This window comes from Tachyglossus aculeatus, chromosome 21, assembly GCF_015852505.1.
Source record: "Tachyglossus aculeatus isolate mTacAcu1 chromosome 21, mTacAcu1.pri, whole genome shotgun sequence".
Classification (NCBI taxonomy): Eukaryota; Metazoa; Chordata; class Mammalia; order Monotremata; family Tachyglossidae; genus Tachyglossus; species Tachyglossus aculeatus.
Window position 1 is genome coordinate 4449852 of NC_052086.1, and position 17795 is coordinate 4467646.

Below are 17795 nucleotides of genomic sequence, written 5' to 3' on the forward strand. Positions count from 1 at the left end.
AGCGAAATGTAAATGCCAAAACGGAGGGCTGCTAGGCGCCTTCGTACGTTTAGCTAACTAAATGTCCTTGGCTTCTGCAGTTTTCCCGGTGGTCAGCTTCTGTTGTAGGCCAGGGCAGCTTTAGAACAGAAGGGAGTTTCCAGGGACACAACTGAATCACCACCAAGTGAAGAAACAGCACCACCCAAATTCCACTCCGAGTTGGAAGGAGGGAGAGGCGTTTTCCACATTTCAGCTGTCGCTTGCAGGCAAGAGTTCAAGTCTGTAAGTTCACAACTGGCCTCGCTCTAGGGTGGACAGATTCAAGCCCAGATCTCTGCCCCAAGTGATTTTTTAATTCTCGTTTTTCCTCCTAGGGCCATCATCTCGAGGAGTGTTTCAACATGAAGCAGGAGATGGTAAGCTAGACAGTAAGCTTCTTGAGGGCAGGGATAGTGTTTGCTAACCTTCTTGGCATCTTCCAAGAGCTCAGTCCTGTGCTCTCCACACCCAGCCCGCCCACTTCGCTCCTCTGGTGCTAACCTTCTCACTGTCCCTCCATCTCGCCTATCTCGCCACCGACCCCCGGTTCACGTCCTGCCTCTGGCTCCTCAAATCACACAATTACTCTCCTCCCTCATCCCTTCAAAGCCTTACTAAAGGCTCATCTCCTCCATGAGGTCTTCCCAGACTAAGCCCCAGTCTTCCTCATCTCCCCCTCCCTTCCACGTGGCCCAGAATTGATCCCTTTGCTCTTCCCCCACTCCCAGCCCCCCAGCACTTCTGTATATAGCTGCCATTTTATTTATTTGTGTTGTTGGTTTATTTGTATTGATGTCTGTCTCCCCCCATGTAGACTGTGAACTCGTTGTGGGCAGGAATTGTCACTCTATATTGTGCCTAATACAAGCGCCTAATATGGTGCTATGCACACAGTAAGTGCTTAATACAATACAATTGGATTAATGAGTGAATAAACATCGTAAGCTCTTTTTGGACAGGGATTGTCCTTTTTTAAAAAAAAGATATGGCATTCGTTTAGTGCTTACTATGTGCCAGTCACTGTACTAAGCCCTGGGGTAGGTAGAATTTTATCAGGTTAGACACAGTCCCTGTCCCACATGGGGCTCACTTCTTAATCCCCAATTTCCAGATGAGGGAACTGAGGCCCAAAGAAGTAAGGTGATTCACCCGGTAACACGGTAGACAACAGACGGAGCCAGGATTAGAACCCAGGTCCCTCTGACTCCAGGTCTGTGCCCTAGCCGTCGACGTTAGCCTGTGTGGTGGATAGGGAGGCAACCCAAGTGAGGTATTTCATTCATTCATTCATTCGTTCAATCGCATTTATTGAGCGCTTACTGTGTGCGGAGCACTATACTAAGTGCTTGGGAAGTACACGATGGCAACATATAGAGACGGTCCCTACCCAACAGTGGGCTCACGGTCTAGAAGGGGGAGACAGACAACAAAACAAAACATATTAACACAATAAAATAAATAGAATAGTAAATATGTACAAGAGAATAATAAATATTTCCGCAGTAGGCTTTGATCCTCACAGCCTCCTTTGTCAGACCTAGGCCCCAGCGGGCCACGGGAAGGAAAAGAGGCCTCTCTCTGACTGGGTTAATGAGTCAGGTCTGGACACTTAGTATCGCATAGTGGCTAGAGCCCAGGCCTCCGAGTCCAAAGGTCATGGGTTCTAATCCTGATATTTGTCTTCTCGGTGACCTTGGGTAAGCCTCTTCACTTCTCTGGGCCTCATCGACCTCATCTGTAAAGGGAGGATTGCGACTGTGAGCCCCACGTGGGACAGGGACTTGATCTAATCCGATTTGCTTTGATTGACCCCAGCGCTTAGTACAGTTCCTGGCACATAGTAAGTACTTAACAAATGCCGTAATTGTTATTGTTTTTATTATTACTTGCCAAGGGAGGTGGGCAGAGCACCCAGAGGGCCTGGCCATCTGGGGCCAAGCTGACTGACCTTAGCTTTCTCACTCAACACTCCATCGTACTTGCGTTTTTGGGAAGAACAACCAGTCCATTGCATTTGTTGAGCACTTACTGTGTGTACAGCACTGAACTGAGCGATCGGGAGGGTCCATTTTTTTATGGTATTTATTAAGTACTTACTATGTGCCAGGCACTGTTTTAAGCCCTGGGGTAGATACAAGCAAATCGGGTTGGACCCAGTCCATGTCCCACGTGGGGTTCACGGTCTCCATTCCCATTTGACAGATGAGGTAGCTGAGGCTCAAAGAAGTGAAGAGACTTGGCCGAGGTCGTACAGCAGACAAGTGATGGAGCCGGGATTAGAACACAGGTCCTTCTGATTCCCAGGCCTGGGCTCTGTTCACTAGGCCAGGCTGCTCATCCTATTCAACTGACTTGGCCCCTGCCCCCCAAAGAGGATTTCATTGTCATACTCTAACGTCGACAGTCGTGCTCTTACTGTGTGCAACGCACTGTCCTAAGCGCTTGGGAAGCAGCGTGGCTCAGTGGAAAGAGCTTGGGCTTTGGAGTTAGAGGCCAGGGTTCAAATCCCAGCTCTGCCAGTTGTCAGCTGTGTGACTTTGGGCAAGTCACTTCACTTCTCTGTGCCTCAGTTACCTCATCTGTAAAATGGGGATGAAGACTGTAAGCCCCCTGTGGGACAACCTGATCACCTTGTAACCTCCCCAACGCTTAGAACAGTGCTTTTCACATAGTAAGCACTTTATAAATGTCATTATTATTATTATTATTATTATTATTACAGCAGAACGATAAATAGACACATTCCTTGCCCACCACGAGCTTAAAGTCTAGACGGGGAGAAAGAACATTAATATGCATACAAGGCAGTCGTGTTGGACAGCTCCTGTCCCTCTTGGGGCTCACAGTCAAAGTAGGAGGGGGAATGGGCTTTGAATCCCCATTATACAGATGGGGAACCTGAGGCATGGAGTAGTGAAGTGACTTGCCCAACATCACACAGGTGGAACCCTGGCCCTCTGACCCCCAAGCCTGCACTCTGTGGTCAGGAAACGTAACTACCAACTCTGTTGTATTGTCTGCTCCTCAACACTTAGCAAAGTGCTCTGCCCACAGTAAGCGCCCAATAAATACCATCAGTGGATTGCTTCTACTAGCCTCGCTGCTCCTAACCGGGCCGAATTGGATCTGTATCCTAGGCGTTGCCCTTTCTGGGAGAAGCATAATATGAACAGTAACTGGGGTAATTATTCAGTGCCTACTATGTGCCGAGCACTGTACCAAATAAGCACTGGTGTAGATCCAGATGAGATCATCATCTTGGACCCAGGTGCTTAAACCGCATTTTAGAGGTGAGGAAATAGGCACAGAGAATAATAATAATAATAATAATGATGGCTTTGTTAAGTGCTTACTATGTGCAAAGCACTGTTCTAAGCACTGGGGGGATACAAGGTGATCAGGTTGTGCCACGTGGGGCTCACAGTCTTAATCCCCATTTTACAGATGTGGTGAGGCACAGAGAAGTTAAGTGACTTGCCCAAAGTCACACAGCTAACAATTGGCGGAGCCGGAATTTGAACCCGTGACCCCTGACTCCAAAGCCCGGGCTTTTTCCACTGAGCCACGCTGTGACTTGCCCATGGTGTCCCAGCAGGCAAGTGGCAGAGCTAGGATTTAATAATGATGATAATGATAATAATGATATTTGTTAAGGACTGACTATGTGCCAGACACTGTACTAAGTGCTGGGGTAGATACAAGGTAATTGGGATGTACACAGCCCCTGCCCCACATTGGGTTTACAGTCTTAATCCCCATTTTATAGATGAGGGAACTGAGGCACCAAGAAGTGATGTACCCAAGCTCTCCCAGCAGACAAGTGGCGGAGCTAGAATTAGAACCCAGGTCCTTCTGACTGCCAGCCCCGTGCTCTATCCACTAGACCGTGCTCTTTCTTTGAACCCAGAGCTTCTGGGTCTCTAGACACTAAGCTCTTTGTGGGCAGGGAATTTGTCTATCAACTCTGTTATATTGGACTCTCCCAAGCACTTAGCACACCGCTCTGCACACAGTAAGCGCTCAATAAATATCATTGATTGGCTCTCAGGCCCGGGCTCTTTCCACTGGGCCACACTGCATCCTTGCATGCACCTTGCCTAAAGGTGGAGCTGAGTCTGATTTGAGCCCAGAAGTCCTAGTTTAAGATTGTGCTTCCCTCATAGTGAGTATGGAATTACAGGGCTAAAAGGGCGCTCAGTTAATTCTGCTACTACTTACCATACCCACCCTGTTCACAGGCAGGGATAAAGTTCGCACTTTCATTGGTTCATTTTCATTATTCGCTAGCATGTCTTTCGGAATGTGCCTTTGGATATCTTTGTTTATTTGGTTTTTGGGGGGTTTTTTTGAAAAATGGTATTTGTTACACGCTTACTATGTGCCAGACACTGTAGACCCAAGCTAATGAGGTTGGACACAGTTCATGTCCCATGTGGGGCTCACAGCCTTAATCCCCATTTGACAGATGGGGTAACGGAGGCACAGAGAAGTGAAGTGATTTGCCCAAGGTCACCCAGGGTGCAGCCGGGATTAGTACCCAGGTCAGTCAACCAATCAATCATATTTCTTGAGCGCTGACTGTGTGCAGAGCACTGTACTAAGCACATGGGAAGTACAAGTTGGCAACATATAGAGACGGTCCCTACCCAACAGTGGGCTCACAGTCTAGAAGGGGGAGACAGAGAACAAAACAAAACATATTAACAAAATAAAATAAATAGAATAGATATGTACAAGTAAAATAAATGATCATAGTCTGCTCCTGATAATCCACTAGGCCACCTTGTTTCTCTTTGGTATTTTTATTAACTATAGTGGTGTTTGTTAAGCGCTTCTTCTGTGCTGAGCACTGTACAAAGCGCTGGGATGGTCAGCATACTCAGAGCAGAGTGTTTGGGTCACGGGGGTTCACAGTCGAAAGGAGAAAAAGAACGGAGATTTAATCTCCTTTTTACAGAAAGGAAGATACAAGGTAATCAGGTTTCAGTTGGTGCTCACAATCTAGATATTCTAGATATCAGTGTAGATACCCATTTAGATATCTAATAATTTAGATATTATTCCTGTTTGTAAATGACTTTGGGCCCGTCCCCTTAGGTCTTCAGCTCGCCTTGGGAACTTACTATGTGAGAGCCCTGCACTAAGCGCTCGGGAGAGTACAATACAACAGAATTAGAAGACCCTTTCCCCTCCCATAACGAGCATACAGTTTATATGAGAGCAGCGTGGCTCAGTGGAAGGAGCGTGGGCTTGGGAATCAGAGGTCATGGGTTCTAATCCCAGCTCCGCCACTTATCAGCTGTGTGGCTTTGGGCAAGTCACTTAACTTCTCTGTGCCTCAGTTACCTGATCTGGAAAATGGGGATGAAGACTGTGAGCCCCATGTGGGACAGCCTGATTACCTTGTATCTCCCCCAGTGCTTAGAACAGTGCTTGGCACATAGTAAGTGCTTAACAAATACCAAAATTATTATTAATTATTGTTATAGGGGAAGACACACATTACTGTGACAGACATTAATATGAAGAAAGGCATTAAAATGATCATGTCCTTTAACTCTGCTGTACTTTCATGAGCAGTTAGTACACTCTTCTGTTCTCAGTAGGTGCCCAGTACATAGTAGTGACTGATGATGGCCTTCGGGACTCAACTCCGGAAATTAATCCTGAGGGCAGAAGGTATGCAAAGCCATGTTTTTGTCTCAATGGACAAGTTTACCAAGTGGATAAACTCATCCTGTTTGCCCCAGTGGGTTTCTTAAATGTTTGAAATTAGCCACCTGGAGGAGGAAAATGAGCAAACGAATATTCTGCCCCAGAGGGAATTTAGTCCTCTAATTTCAGTGAGTCTTTTTTTTTAAAATGGTATTAGTTAAGGGCTTATTATGTGCCAGACATTATACTGAGTGCTGGGGTAGATACAGGCTAATCAGGTTAGACACAGTCCCTGTCTCTCATTGGGCTCGTAGACTTTGTCTCCATTATACAGATGAGGAAACTGAGGCCCAGAGAAGTGAAGCGTCTTGCCCAAGGCCCCCAGCAGACAAGTGGCAGAGCTGAGATTCGAACCCAGGTCCTCCTAACTCCCAGGCCCAGGCTCTACTCACTAGGCTACCCTGCTTCTTTTGTTACTTAAGATCGCTCTCTGTTCTTTCTAGACTAGAATGCTGATGTCCTCTCTCCAGCTTTGCTTCCTCAGAGCCCTTTCAAATGAGGATCCACCCTTAATGTAATTTTTCAAGTTTAAGGTAGTTGAGGTTTTCCTTTGTGGGTTTTTTAAAAGCTCTTTGGGGAAGTATTATTCAGCTGGTGACTGCTTTCAAGTGCTCACTTACCATTGATTCATTCAATCATATATGTTGAGCACTTACTGTGCGCAGAGCACTGTATTAAGCGCTTTGGAAGTACAAGTCAGCAACTTATAGAGACGGTCCATACCCAGATGGGTTACAGTGATTTTGGGGGTTTATTCTTTATCTGAGGTTTTTTTTTAAGTGCACAAGGATATGAAATTTTTGTAATCTTGTTGTGGGCGGGGAACGTGTCGGTCATCTCAGTTGTACTCTCCCAAGCGCTTACCACAGTTCTGTACACATAGTAAGCTCTCATTCAATACCATTGATTTATCGATTGATAAAGCACCTATTTTCTCATCATTTTAGAGACTCCCCTCCTCGGTGTCTTTGAATCGAGCCAAACCACCCAACAGACTGTAGGGTGAGGTTGAAAAATAATAACATGTCTTTCAGGCTTAGGAAACGTGGATGCTTAATGCTCTGACCTCCCCCTGCTAAAGTTGAAATGTCCCACCACCCCAACTAAGTCTTGCTGTCCATCCTGAGAAGAAGATGGGATCTGTAAGTGAACTTGAAGGAGACAGCTTTATCCAGAACAAATGGTCTGGATCAAACCAACAGATGGGAAAAGATGTTTATCTAAGGCCTGCTCATAGATCATTTTATAGAGAGGGGAAATTGGATTGAAGAAAGGGTGTCCTTAGGGGATAACTGAATTACCTCACCCTAGAAAACCAGATAATCCTGAGTGGGGGACGTGAGGAGAGGGGGTTTCCTTCATGTCGTTCAGATGGCTTGTGGCCCAGGAACAGCTGCTCTGTGTAAATTGGGCCGCTGACTTTTGGTAGGTAGCCTTCCTTTCATCATCCCTGGCTCTTTCTGGGAAGGGCTGCCTGGGCTGGAGGCCGGGATGGGGTTTAGCACTATACTGGGGCACGGGGTGACCTCCAGAAGTGAGAGGCAGGGCCCGAGTTGAGAAAAAAGTCAATTTAGCATCACTGATGTTGATAGCTGAAAAATTGTACACTGTCAGGGTGTGTGTTTATCGGTGTCAGAGTGTGTGTGTGACACAGCATGTGATGGAGTATGTGTGACAGAGTGCGCGTTATAGAGTGTGTGTGTGACTGTGTGTGTGTGTGACAGTGTGTGTGACTCCTTGTCTGTGACAGTGTGTGTCTGTGTGTGTGTATGGATGATCAAGATAGAGTGTGTGGTTGGTTTGTTTTTGGTGTTTGTGTGTGTGTCTAGGGGTGTCAGTTGGCAAATTCTTGAGGGCTTCCAGTGGCCACGCTAACAAAGGATCACTTTTCCTCAAGGAGGCAAAATTGTGTTATCTAGGCAAGCACTATTTTGCTTTCCCAAAGTAATTTTGCAATTACAGACTAAGTACCCAGTATTTTTCCCCCTACTCCATCGTGCTTTTTTTTTTGATGACATTTATTAAGTGCTTACTATGTGCAAAGCACTGTTCTAAGCGCTGGGGAGGTTACATGTAATCAGATTGTCCCACAGGGGGCTCACAGTAATCCCTATTTTACAGGGGAGGTCACTGAGCCCCAGAGAAGTTAAGTGACTTGCCCACAGTCACACAGCTGACGATTGGCAGAGCCGGGATTTGAACCCATGACCTCTGACTCTTTCCACTGAGCCATGCTGCTTCTCTTGTGCTGCTGCTTTTGTGGTCACTAAGAGCCTTTTGGCATTTCTGAACGATTGCCCACCTAAATCCTGCCACCTTTTCATCGTGCCATCTGGGATGTTTTTGGTTTTTTTGATGAGGAATGATGTGAGCTAAGATTTTCAATAAAGACCTCCGTAAACTGGCCTCCGCTTTCTATCCCTGTGGGTGGGTGCCTGCTGACTTCAGTGGGTTGGAGTGATGAGACTTGTGGCCCTGCAGGGTAGACTTAGACGTAGAAGGTTTATTCCCTCCCAACCCCACAACTCTTACGTTCATATCTGTAATGGTATTTATTTATCTTGATGTCTGTCACCGCCCCCCCCCCCCCCCCCCCCCCACTGTAAGCTCGTTGTTGGCAGGTAATATGTCTGTTTATTGCTGTATTGTACTTTCCCAAGCGTTTAGTACAGTGCTCGGCACACAGTAAGCCCTCAATAAATACGACTGAATGAATGAATTGAATAAATGAATTCAGCCTCAAGTCTACTGCCTTGATTTTGTGGCCGAGTTGCGGAAATCCATTTTTCTGGGGTATCTGGAGTGATTCTCTAAATGTCAGTCCCACCTCCGACATCTTGTTCCTCTCAGTTAATCAGTCAGTGGTATTTATTGAGCGTTTACGGTGGGCAGGGCACTGTGCTAAGCACTTGATCTAATCTACTCACTCACCAGGTCTCTTTATCGACCTCTTGCTCCTGCTTCACAATCAATCCTATTTATTGAGCGCTTACTGTGTGCAGAGCACTGTAATAATAATAATGATGATGATGGTATTTGTTAAGCGCTTAATATGTGCAAAGCACTGTTCTGAGCGCTGGGGGATACAAGGTGATCAGGTTGCCTCATGTGGGGCTCACAGTCTTAATCCCCATTTTACAGATGAGGGAACTGAGGCACAGAGAAGTTAAGTGACTTGCCCAAAGTCACCCAGCTGACAATTGGCGGAGCTGGGATTTGAACCCATGACCTCTGACTCCAAAGCCCGAGCTCTTTCCACTGAGCCACACACTGTACTAAGCCCTTGGGAAGTACAGAACAAAAGGCAATCCTCTTAACTGGAACGCCCTCCCTCTTAACATCTGACAAACTACCTTGCCCCCCGGTTTTCAGCACCTTCCTGAAATTCCATCATCTTTGAGGAAGCTTTCCCCCATGTATTTCTCCTTTTGTCCTTCTTTTTCACGCCTGTGCTTTTTTTAAGGTATTCGTTAAAGAGCTTCCTATTTGCCAGGCACTGTACTAAGCGCTGGGGTAAATATAAGATAATCAGATTAGACACAGTCCATGTCCCATATGGGGCTCACAGTCTTAATCCCCATTTTCCAGATAAGGGAACTGAGGCCCTGAGAAGTGAAGTGACCTGCCCACTGAGCGCTTACTGTGTGCCGAGCACTGTACTAAGTGCTTGGGAGAGTACGGAATAGCAATATAGGACACACAGTCCCTGTCCACCATGAGCCCAGGCCCGCGCTGTAGCCACTAGGCAACACCGCTTCTCACTCATTCCCCGACTCATCCGTATTTCCATCTTTCCTCCCATCTGTGAATTATTTTGGGTCTGTCCCTCCTTGCCAAACCGCAAGGTCCTTGACGGCAAAGATCTGCTCTTCCGATTATCTCGTGCTCTCCCAAGCGCGTCATACAGGGTTCTGTCGGTGTTCAAGGACTACTACTGATCGACTGACAGAGTGGCAGGTGTAATTAAAAAGAAGCAGGGATAAAATGTTCAATCTTCAGCATCAGGGGTAGCGTATGATCCTGTTTTAAGTCCGTGGAGAAGCAGCGCTGCCTGGTGGCTAGAGCCCGGGCATGGGGGGTGGTCATAAGGACCTGGGTTCTAATCCTCCATTTGTTGGCTGGGTGACCAGGGCAAGTCACTTCTGTGGGCCCCAATTCCCTCATCTGGAAAATGGGGATTAAGACTGGGAACCCCTGTGGGACATGGACTGTGTCCAACACCATGAGCTTGTGTCTACCCCAGTGCTTAGTACAGCGCTTGGCACATAGTGAGTGCTTAACAAATACCATTTTAAAGAAAGGCACACACATATTTCCTAGCATTTCCAGGGCAACATCTGATTACCTCGAAATTACAGAAGTTTACTTCTGATTAAAAGAAATATATTAATCGGCATTTCTCTATTTTGAGGGGCGCATGCAGTATTGTATAGTTTTATTTATTTTAATGGTCCAGATAACAGAAATGGACATTTTTTCTCTGATTTTGTATACTAGTTTTGGGTGATGTCACATCCACTTTGAGGCTGTTTCCGTCCTTGGCCTGCTCTGACTTTATTCCAGAGGAAGGCTTTCTGTGGTCCTATTTTTCAGAAGTCCAGACGTTTTATAGTCGAAAGCTCAGTTGGGGCTGTTGGGTGTGATCCTTTATCCTCAGAATCGATGGCGTGAATTCAAAGATTTTTGTTTTCTTGTTCTGGGATTCTTTGGGGGCATGTTCAACTTTATTCATAACCTCTGAAAAATGCAGTTTTTTAAACATAAAAAAAAACCCCATGTGAGGTTTTGCATAAACACTTGCCATGATTTGAGCTCCTTCCAAAAATTCAAGAATGATCATTTTTATTTGTGGTGAAACTGGGCATTAGAGGGAGGAGTAGAGAAGTAGGAGGAGTATAAGAAGCAGTGTGCCCTCGTGGATAGAGCAAGGGCCTTGGAGTCAGAAGGACCTGGGTTCTAATCCCTGCCCCGCCACTTGTCTGCTATGTGACCTTGGGCAAGTCACTTCGCTTGTGTGTCTGTTACCTCATCTGTAAAATGGAGATTAAGACTGTGAGCCCCACGTGGGACATGGACTGTATCTGACCTGATTAGCTTGTATCTACCCCAGTGCTTAGTTCAGTGCCTGGCACAAAGTGCTTAACAAATACCATTAAAAAAGTATTTGGAATGGAGAAATAGGCAGAGTAGGAGAATTAGGAGTACAGTCCTGTAAACTCGAAGTTGGCAGGGAACTCTGTTGTATCATAATCTCCTGAGCACTTAGTACAGCGCTCTGCACCCAGTAAGTGCTGAATAAATATCATTGATTAGGAGTATAGAAGTGGGCAGAGGTTGAATATGATAATAATAATAATTGTGATATTAGTTAAGCGCTTACTATGTGCCAGACACTGTACTAAGCTCTGGGATGGATACATGCAAATCGGGTCGGACCCGATTCCTGTCCCACGTGGGGCTCACTGTCTCAATCCCCATTCTCTGAGGCCCAGAGAAGTGAAGCGACCTGCCCAAAGTCACACCGCAGACAAGTGGCAGAGGCGGGATTAGAACCCGTGACCTTCTGACTCCCAAGCCCGGGCTCTGGCCACTACACCACGCTTCTCTTAGGAGAAGTAGAGGACAAAAAAACCCAACAACAGTGGGTTACTAATACAGGAATCACGCGAGTCTACTTGACAGTAAAATCTCCGAAAAATATTCTCTTTATATAGACCTAGATGAGCTAGTGGCCTCCTGACTGACTTCCACCAAAAGGCTATTGTCCGGTCCAAGTGGCGACTCAGGAGTCAGTGGAGGAAATGGTTCCGGAGGAAATGGCCGGGACAATCCGACTGGGGAGGGAGGGAGGGAAGGAGTCACATCCTGTGCTCCTCAGGCCAATAGGCGCCATGTTCGGGAACTCGAGCCAGCTGCCCCTCGGGTTATATTGGCTTACCTGGGGTCTATTCCTTCTCCTCAACAGACCCTTTTTCGAGGGGAGAGAGAACAGATTCATTCATTCATTCAGTCGTATTTATTGAGTGCTTACTGTGAGCAGAGCACTGTACTTTTCTATTTAGTTTATTTTGTCAATATGTTTTGTTTTGCTGTCCGTCTCCCCCTTCTAGACTGTGAGCCCGCTGTTGGGAAGGGACCGTCTCTATATGTTGCCAACTTGTACTTCCCAAGCGCTTAGTACAGTGTTCTGCACACAGTAAGCGCTCAGTAAATACGATTGAATGAACAAATGAATACTAAGCGCTTGGGAAGTACAAGTTGGCAACATATAGAGATGGTCCCTACCCAACAACGGGCTGTAAGTAACATCAGTGCGTTGGTCCAAGGCATCACGCAGTGGCATTTACTGAACTGCCTCTCTATGCTAGATGCTGCGTTAAGCACTGGGGGCAGAAACCAGCTGCAAGACAGTGTTCCCTGCCCTACAGGTAGGTATTTACGATCAAATGGGGGAAAGGGACGATAATTGCTTATAGTTAGCCAGTAATTGTATTTATTTACTGTGTGCCGGCACTGTACTGAGTGCTTGGGGGAGGACAGCAGAACAATAAACAGACACAGTCCCTGCCCACAACGAGTTTACAGCCTAGAGGAGTCCAGCTGGAGGAGGAAGTGTGGTCTAATGGATAGAACTGGGCATGGGAGTCAGCCTGGGTTCTAGTCCTGACTCTGCTACGTGTCTGCTAGGTGACCTCTGGGCCTCAGTTCCCTTATCTGTGAAATGGGCATTAGGACTGTGAGCCCCATGTGCGACATGGACTGTGTCCGATCTGATTAGCTTGCTTAGTACAATGCCTGGTGCCTAGTAAGCGATTAACACATAACATTAAAAAAAAGAACAAGAATAAAACAGGAAGTTCTAATACATCATGTCCATTGTGCAGCGTGGCCTTGTGGGACAAGCGCTGTATCTGACGTAATTATCTCACATCTACCCAGTGCTTGGCACAGAGTAAGCGTTTAAGAAATACCACAGATATAGTGGAAAGAGCCGGGGCTTGGGAGTCCGAGAACCCGGCTCCTAATGTTGTCCCTGCCGCGTGACCTTGGACAAGTCATTTCACTTCCGTAGGCCTCGTTTTCCTCATCTGTAAAATGAGATTGAAATGGTTGGTCTTAGACGGTGAATCCGAGGAGGGACAGGAACTGTGTCCGACCTGATGATCTCGTACCTACCTCAGCGCTTAGTACAGTGCTGGGCACAGAGGCTGTTCTAGTGTGCTCTCTCAAGCGCTTAGTACTGTGCTTTGCACACAGTAAGCACTCAATAAGTATGATTGAATGTAGACTGTAGTAAGCTCATCATGGGCTGGGAACATGTCTCCTCAGTCACTTGTATCGGAGTCTCCTGAGCGCTTAGAACAGTGCTCTGCACATAGCAAACACGCAATAAATGCTATCGATTGATTTGTATAGTTTGTCAATCAGTCGGTCAGTGGTTTTTATTGGGCCCTTAGTCCTCTGCACAACGTCTGTGTGGGCAGAGGTGGAGAAGAGAAGGGGGCCCAAAATTGAACCTTGGGGGACTCCCCCAGTTAGGGGGTGGGAGGCAGAGGAGAGCCAGACAGAAAAATAGGAACACAGTGAATATCTGAAGCAGCGTGACCTAGAACGCAGGCCCGGAAGTCAGAAGGACCTGGGTTCAAATCCCAGCCCCTCCCCTTTTCTGCCGGTGCTCTCGGGCCTCAGTTCCCTCGTCTGTAAAAATACTACTACTACTACTACTACTACTACTACTACTACTACTACTACTACTACTAATGGCATTTATTAAGCGCTTACTATGTGCAAAGTACTGTTCTAAGCACTGGGGAGGTTACAAGGTGATCAGGTTGTCCCGGGGGGGCTCACAGTCTTAATCCCCATTTGACAGATGAGGGAACTGAGGCACAGAGCAGTTAAGTGACTTTCCCAAAGTCACACAGCTGACAGTTGGCGGAGCCGGGATTTGAACCCCTGACCTCTGACTCCAAAGCCCGTGCTCTTTTCACTGAGCCATGCTGCCTTCCCTGAAAAAATGAGAATTAAAAATGAGAATTAATGAGAATTAAGAGAATTAAGAAATGAGAATTAAGAATGTGAGCCCCATATGGGACATGGACTCTCTCCAACCTGATTAGCTTGGCTCTACCCTAGCACTCAGTACAGTGCCTGACCTATAGCAAGCGTTTAACAAATGCCATAAAAGAAAAAAAAATAGGAGGAGAACTGGGAGAGGACAGTCGTCTGTGAAGCCAAGGTTAGATAATGTTCCCTGGAAGGGAGTGGCCCACGGAATTGACGGCGTGGGCCATAGTCGAGAGGTCGAGGAGGATCAGAATGGAGCGGAGGCCGGCGGATTTGGCGAGAAGGGAGGTCGTCGGTGACCTTCAAGAGGTCGGTTTCCACGAGGAGGCGGAAGCCAGATCGCATGGGGCGGGGGGGCGAGGAGAGAATGGGGAGAGAGGAAATGGAGGCAGTGAGAGTAAACAACTCACTGGAGGAGTTTGGAGAGGAAGGGGAGGAGGGAGATGGGGCGATCACTGGAGGCAGCCGGGGGCTCAAGGAAGGGTTTTTTTAGGGTAGGGAAGACATGGGACTGTTTGAAAGCAGCATCAGGGAAAGAGCTGTTGGAGCAATTTGAAGAAGGTGTTCAGGGAAGGAGCAGATGCTTTAACGTGCAACAGGATGGGGTTGGACAGCGGGATGGGGGAATTTTTTACCAGGAGGCAAGAGGTGGGGCCTCAGTGACCTCGTCTGAAAATAGGGATTGAGACTGTGAGCCTCACGTGGGACAGGGACTGGGTCCAAACCGATTTGCCTGTACCCACCTCAACACTTAATACAGTGCCTGGCACCTAGTAAATGCCGAACAAATACCACTCTTCTTCTTCTTATTATTATCTCCACTAGAGACACTTGCTGGGTAGGGTGGGAGAGTTGGAGGGGGCGGGAGGAGGGTGGAACTGAAGAGGAACAGGGGAGTTTTTAGCGGGGCCGCTGCTGATGGTTTTAATTTTATTGAGGAAATAGGTGGCCAGGGCTTTAAGGGCAAGAGATGGGGGAGATGAGAGGACAGGGGGCTGGAAGAGGGAATTAAACGTCTGAAATGGGTGGCGTGGGAAATAGGCCCGGGAGTCAATAAGATTGGATAAAGGTTATTCTTGGGCCAAGAAGACAGTGGAATTAGAACAGGTGAGGTTGAATTTGTGATGGTTATAGTTATAGCAGGTGAGGATGGATAGAGCCCGGGCCTGGAAGTTATCCTGGCTCTGGCCGCTGTCTGCTGTGTGACCTTAGGCAAGTCACTTCACTTCTCTGGGCCTCAGTTTTCCCATCTGGAAAATGGGGGTGGAGACTGTGAGCCCCATGTTGGACAGGGCCTGTGTCCAACCCGATTAACTTGTGTCTACCCCAGCACTTCGAACGGTGCCTGGCACATAGTAAGCACATAACAAATGCCGTCATAATAATAATCTGTGCCTCAGTTTTCTCATCTGTAAAATGGGGATTCAATTCCTGTTCTTCCCACTTCGACTGCGAGGTCAGAACTGCGTCTGACTTGATTCATGTGTATCTACCCCTGCTCTTAGAACAGTGTTTGACACATAGTAAGTGCTAATATCAGTAATAATAATAATAATAATAATATTCTTGTACTGGGAGAGTACATTAGAGTAAGTAAGGTAAGAAGCAGCATAGCTTAGTGGAAAGAGCCCGGGCTTGGGAGTCAGAGGACGTGGGTTCTAATTCCGGCTCCACCACTTATCTGCCGTGTGACCTTGGGCAAGTTCCTTCACTTCTCTGTGCCTCTGTTATCTCATTTGTAAAATGGGGAGTCAGACTGTGAGCCCCACGTGGGACAACCTGATTACCTTGTATCTACCCCAGTAGGTAGAACAGTGCTTGGCACATAGTAGCTGCTTAACAAATACCATCGTTCTTCTTCTTCTTTTTAAGTAGGCAAGATCCCTGCCTTCAAGGAGCTTAGAATCAAGCTGGGGAGAGACATGAAAATAAATTACAGGTAGGGGAAGGGAAGGGATATAATTAGATGGCTCCACCCCACTTAGGCATTTGAGCATCCCTACCCAGTTGTAAACCTTCTGTAAATACTGATTTACATATCATACCATTGAAACCCTTATTAATCAACTCATCTCCAATTTCCCCCTTTCCTCTTCAGGGTAGACTGTAAAGTCCTTAAGGGCAGGGATTGATTGGATCGCCTAATTCTCTTCAAAGCTCTCAAACCATGACCTGCCGGGTAGTAGACACTCAATAAATGCCATAGATGGTTTTGTGTCTTTCTCCCTGGCTCCACTGTAAGATCCGTAGTGGAAAGATGGCTTTGAAAGAACCCTTGGGAGTCAGAAGACCTGGGTTCTAATCCTGACTCTGCCGCTTGTCTGCTGGGGGCCTTAGCTTTTCTGTGCCTTAGTTCCCTCATCTGAGAAATGGGGATCAAGACACTGAGCCCTGAGTGGGACAGGGACTGTGTCCAGCGTGATTAGCTTGGATCTACCCCAGTGCCTAGTACAGTGCCTGGTGCATAGTACGTGCCTAATGAATGCCATTAAAAAGGATCGTTAAGGTCATGGGTCTCATGCTTTCTAACTCCATTGTACTCTCCCAAGGCCCTAGTGCAATATTCTGCCTGCTCCAAAAGACTCTCAGTAAATGATTCAAGAGTTTTTATTGAGCACTACTCTTTGCAGAGCACTGTGCTAAGCACTTGTGTAAGCACATTAGAGCGAGCTGTGATCGGTCGATTGAGGTCTTTTGCAAATGGAAAACAGGATTCGGGCCACTGCGTAAGATTTTTAAGGTGTCCAATTTATGAAACGTACAATAATAATAATTGTATTAGTTGTTAAGCGCTTACTGAGGGCCAGGCATTGTACTAACGGCTGGGGTGGATACAAGCAAGTCCCTGCACCACGTGGGGCTCACGGTCATTTGACAGATGAGGGAACTGAGGCCCAGAGAAGTGAAGTGACTTATCCAAGGTCACACAACAGGCAAGGGGCGAAGCTGGGATTAGAACCCAGGTCCTCTGACTCCCAGGCCCAAGCTCTTTCCATTAGGCCACTCTACTTACAATGATGATGTTATCTGTTAAGCGCGTACTATGTGACAAGCACTGTTGTAAGCGCTTATCTAGAGACCGACAGCCCCTTTATGGGCAGGGAATGTGTCTGCTAACTCTGTTGTATTGTCCTCTCCTAAGTGCTTAGTACAGTGCTCTGCACATAGTAAGTCCTCAATAAGGACCATGGATGATGTTGTTTGTGCTTATTCGAAGAAGGTGAAAGCCACTTATGTCTGGTCACTCTGTTCTGCTGGACTCTCCTATGTGCCGAGCACTGTTCTAAGTGCTGGGGTAGATACAAGGTTATCAGGTTGTCCACATGGGGCTCACAGTCTTAATCCCCATTTTACAGATGAGATAACTGAGGCACGGAGCAGTGAAGTGACTTGCCCAAAGTCACACAGCTGACAAGTGGCTTAGCATTGATGATGATGTTTGTGCTTATCTGAGGATGTTGAAATTCACTTATGCCCGCTAGACCTGTTGTATTGTATTCTCCTAAGCACTTAGTACAGTACTCTGCAGGTAGCAAGTGCTCAGTAAGGACCATTGATGATGACGTTTGTCCTTATTTGAGGACAGTGTAATTCACCTATAAGTGCCTGTGTGTCTGTAAAAGGGGTGTGTGTGAGTGTGTGTGTGTGTGTAGTATGTCTGTCTGTTTGTCTGTCTGTCTGAAAAGGCCAGTGTGGGAGCCATGGCCCCAGGGCACGGGAATAAGTTGTCCCTAATGTGTGGTGTAATGTTTGCAGTGCAGGGAGGGTCCTGTTTTCATTTTGGCCTCCTCCTCCTCCTCCTCCTCCTCCTCTCTGTTTTCCTGCCAAGCTTCTGGTCCACTCCCTTGTCCATGGCAGCCGTCCAGGTTGCTCTGTCCCCTCCAATTGTCTCCCTGCGTAGGCTAAACACAACCTTTCCTCTTGAGCCATTTTGGAATAATTCAGACAGAAAACCAAGAACTAGTGAATGGTAACCTCTCCCCTAGCCCCCT

General features: G+C 47.0%; 1 protein-coding gene across 1 annotated transcript in view; it reads left to right on the forward strand.

Moving 5' to 3' along the window:
* The first annotated feature begins 355 nt into the window (after positions 1-355).
* The window catches only part of KIAA1671 (KIAA1671 ortholog), a 111362-nt gene continuing 93922 nt past the window's right edge, over positions 356-17795 (forward strand). Inside the window, exon 1 of the mRNA XM_038763174.1 lies at positions 356-398. The gene's annotated coding sequence lies outside the window, so the exon portion shown is untranslated. The remainder of the gene's footprint in view (positions 399-17795) is intronic.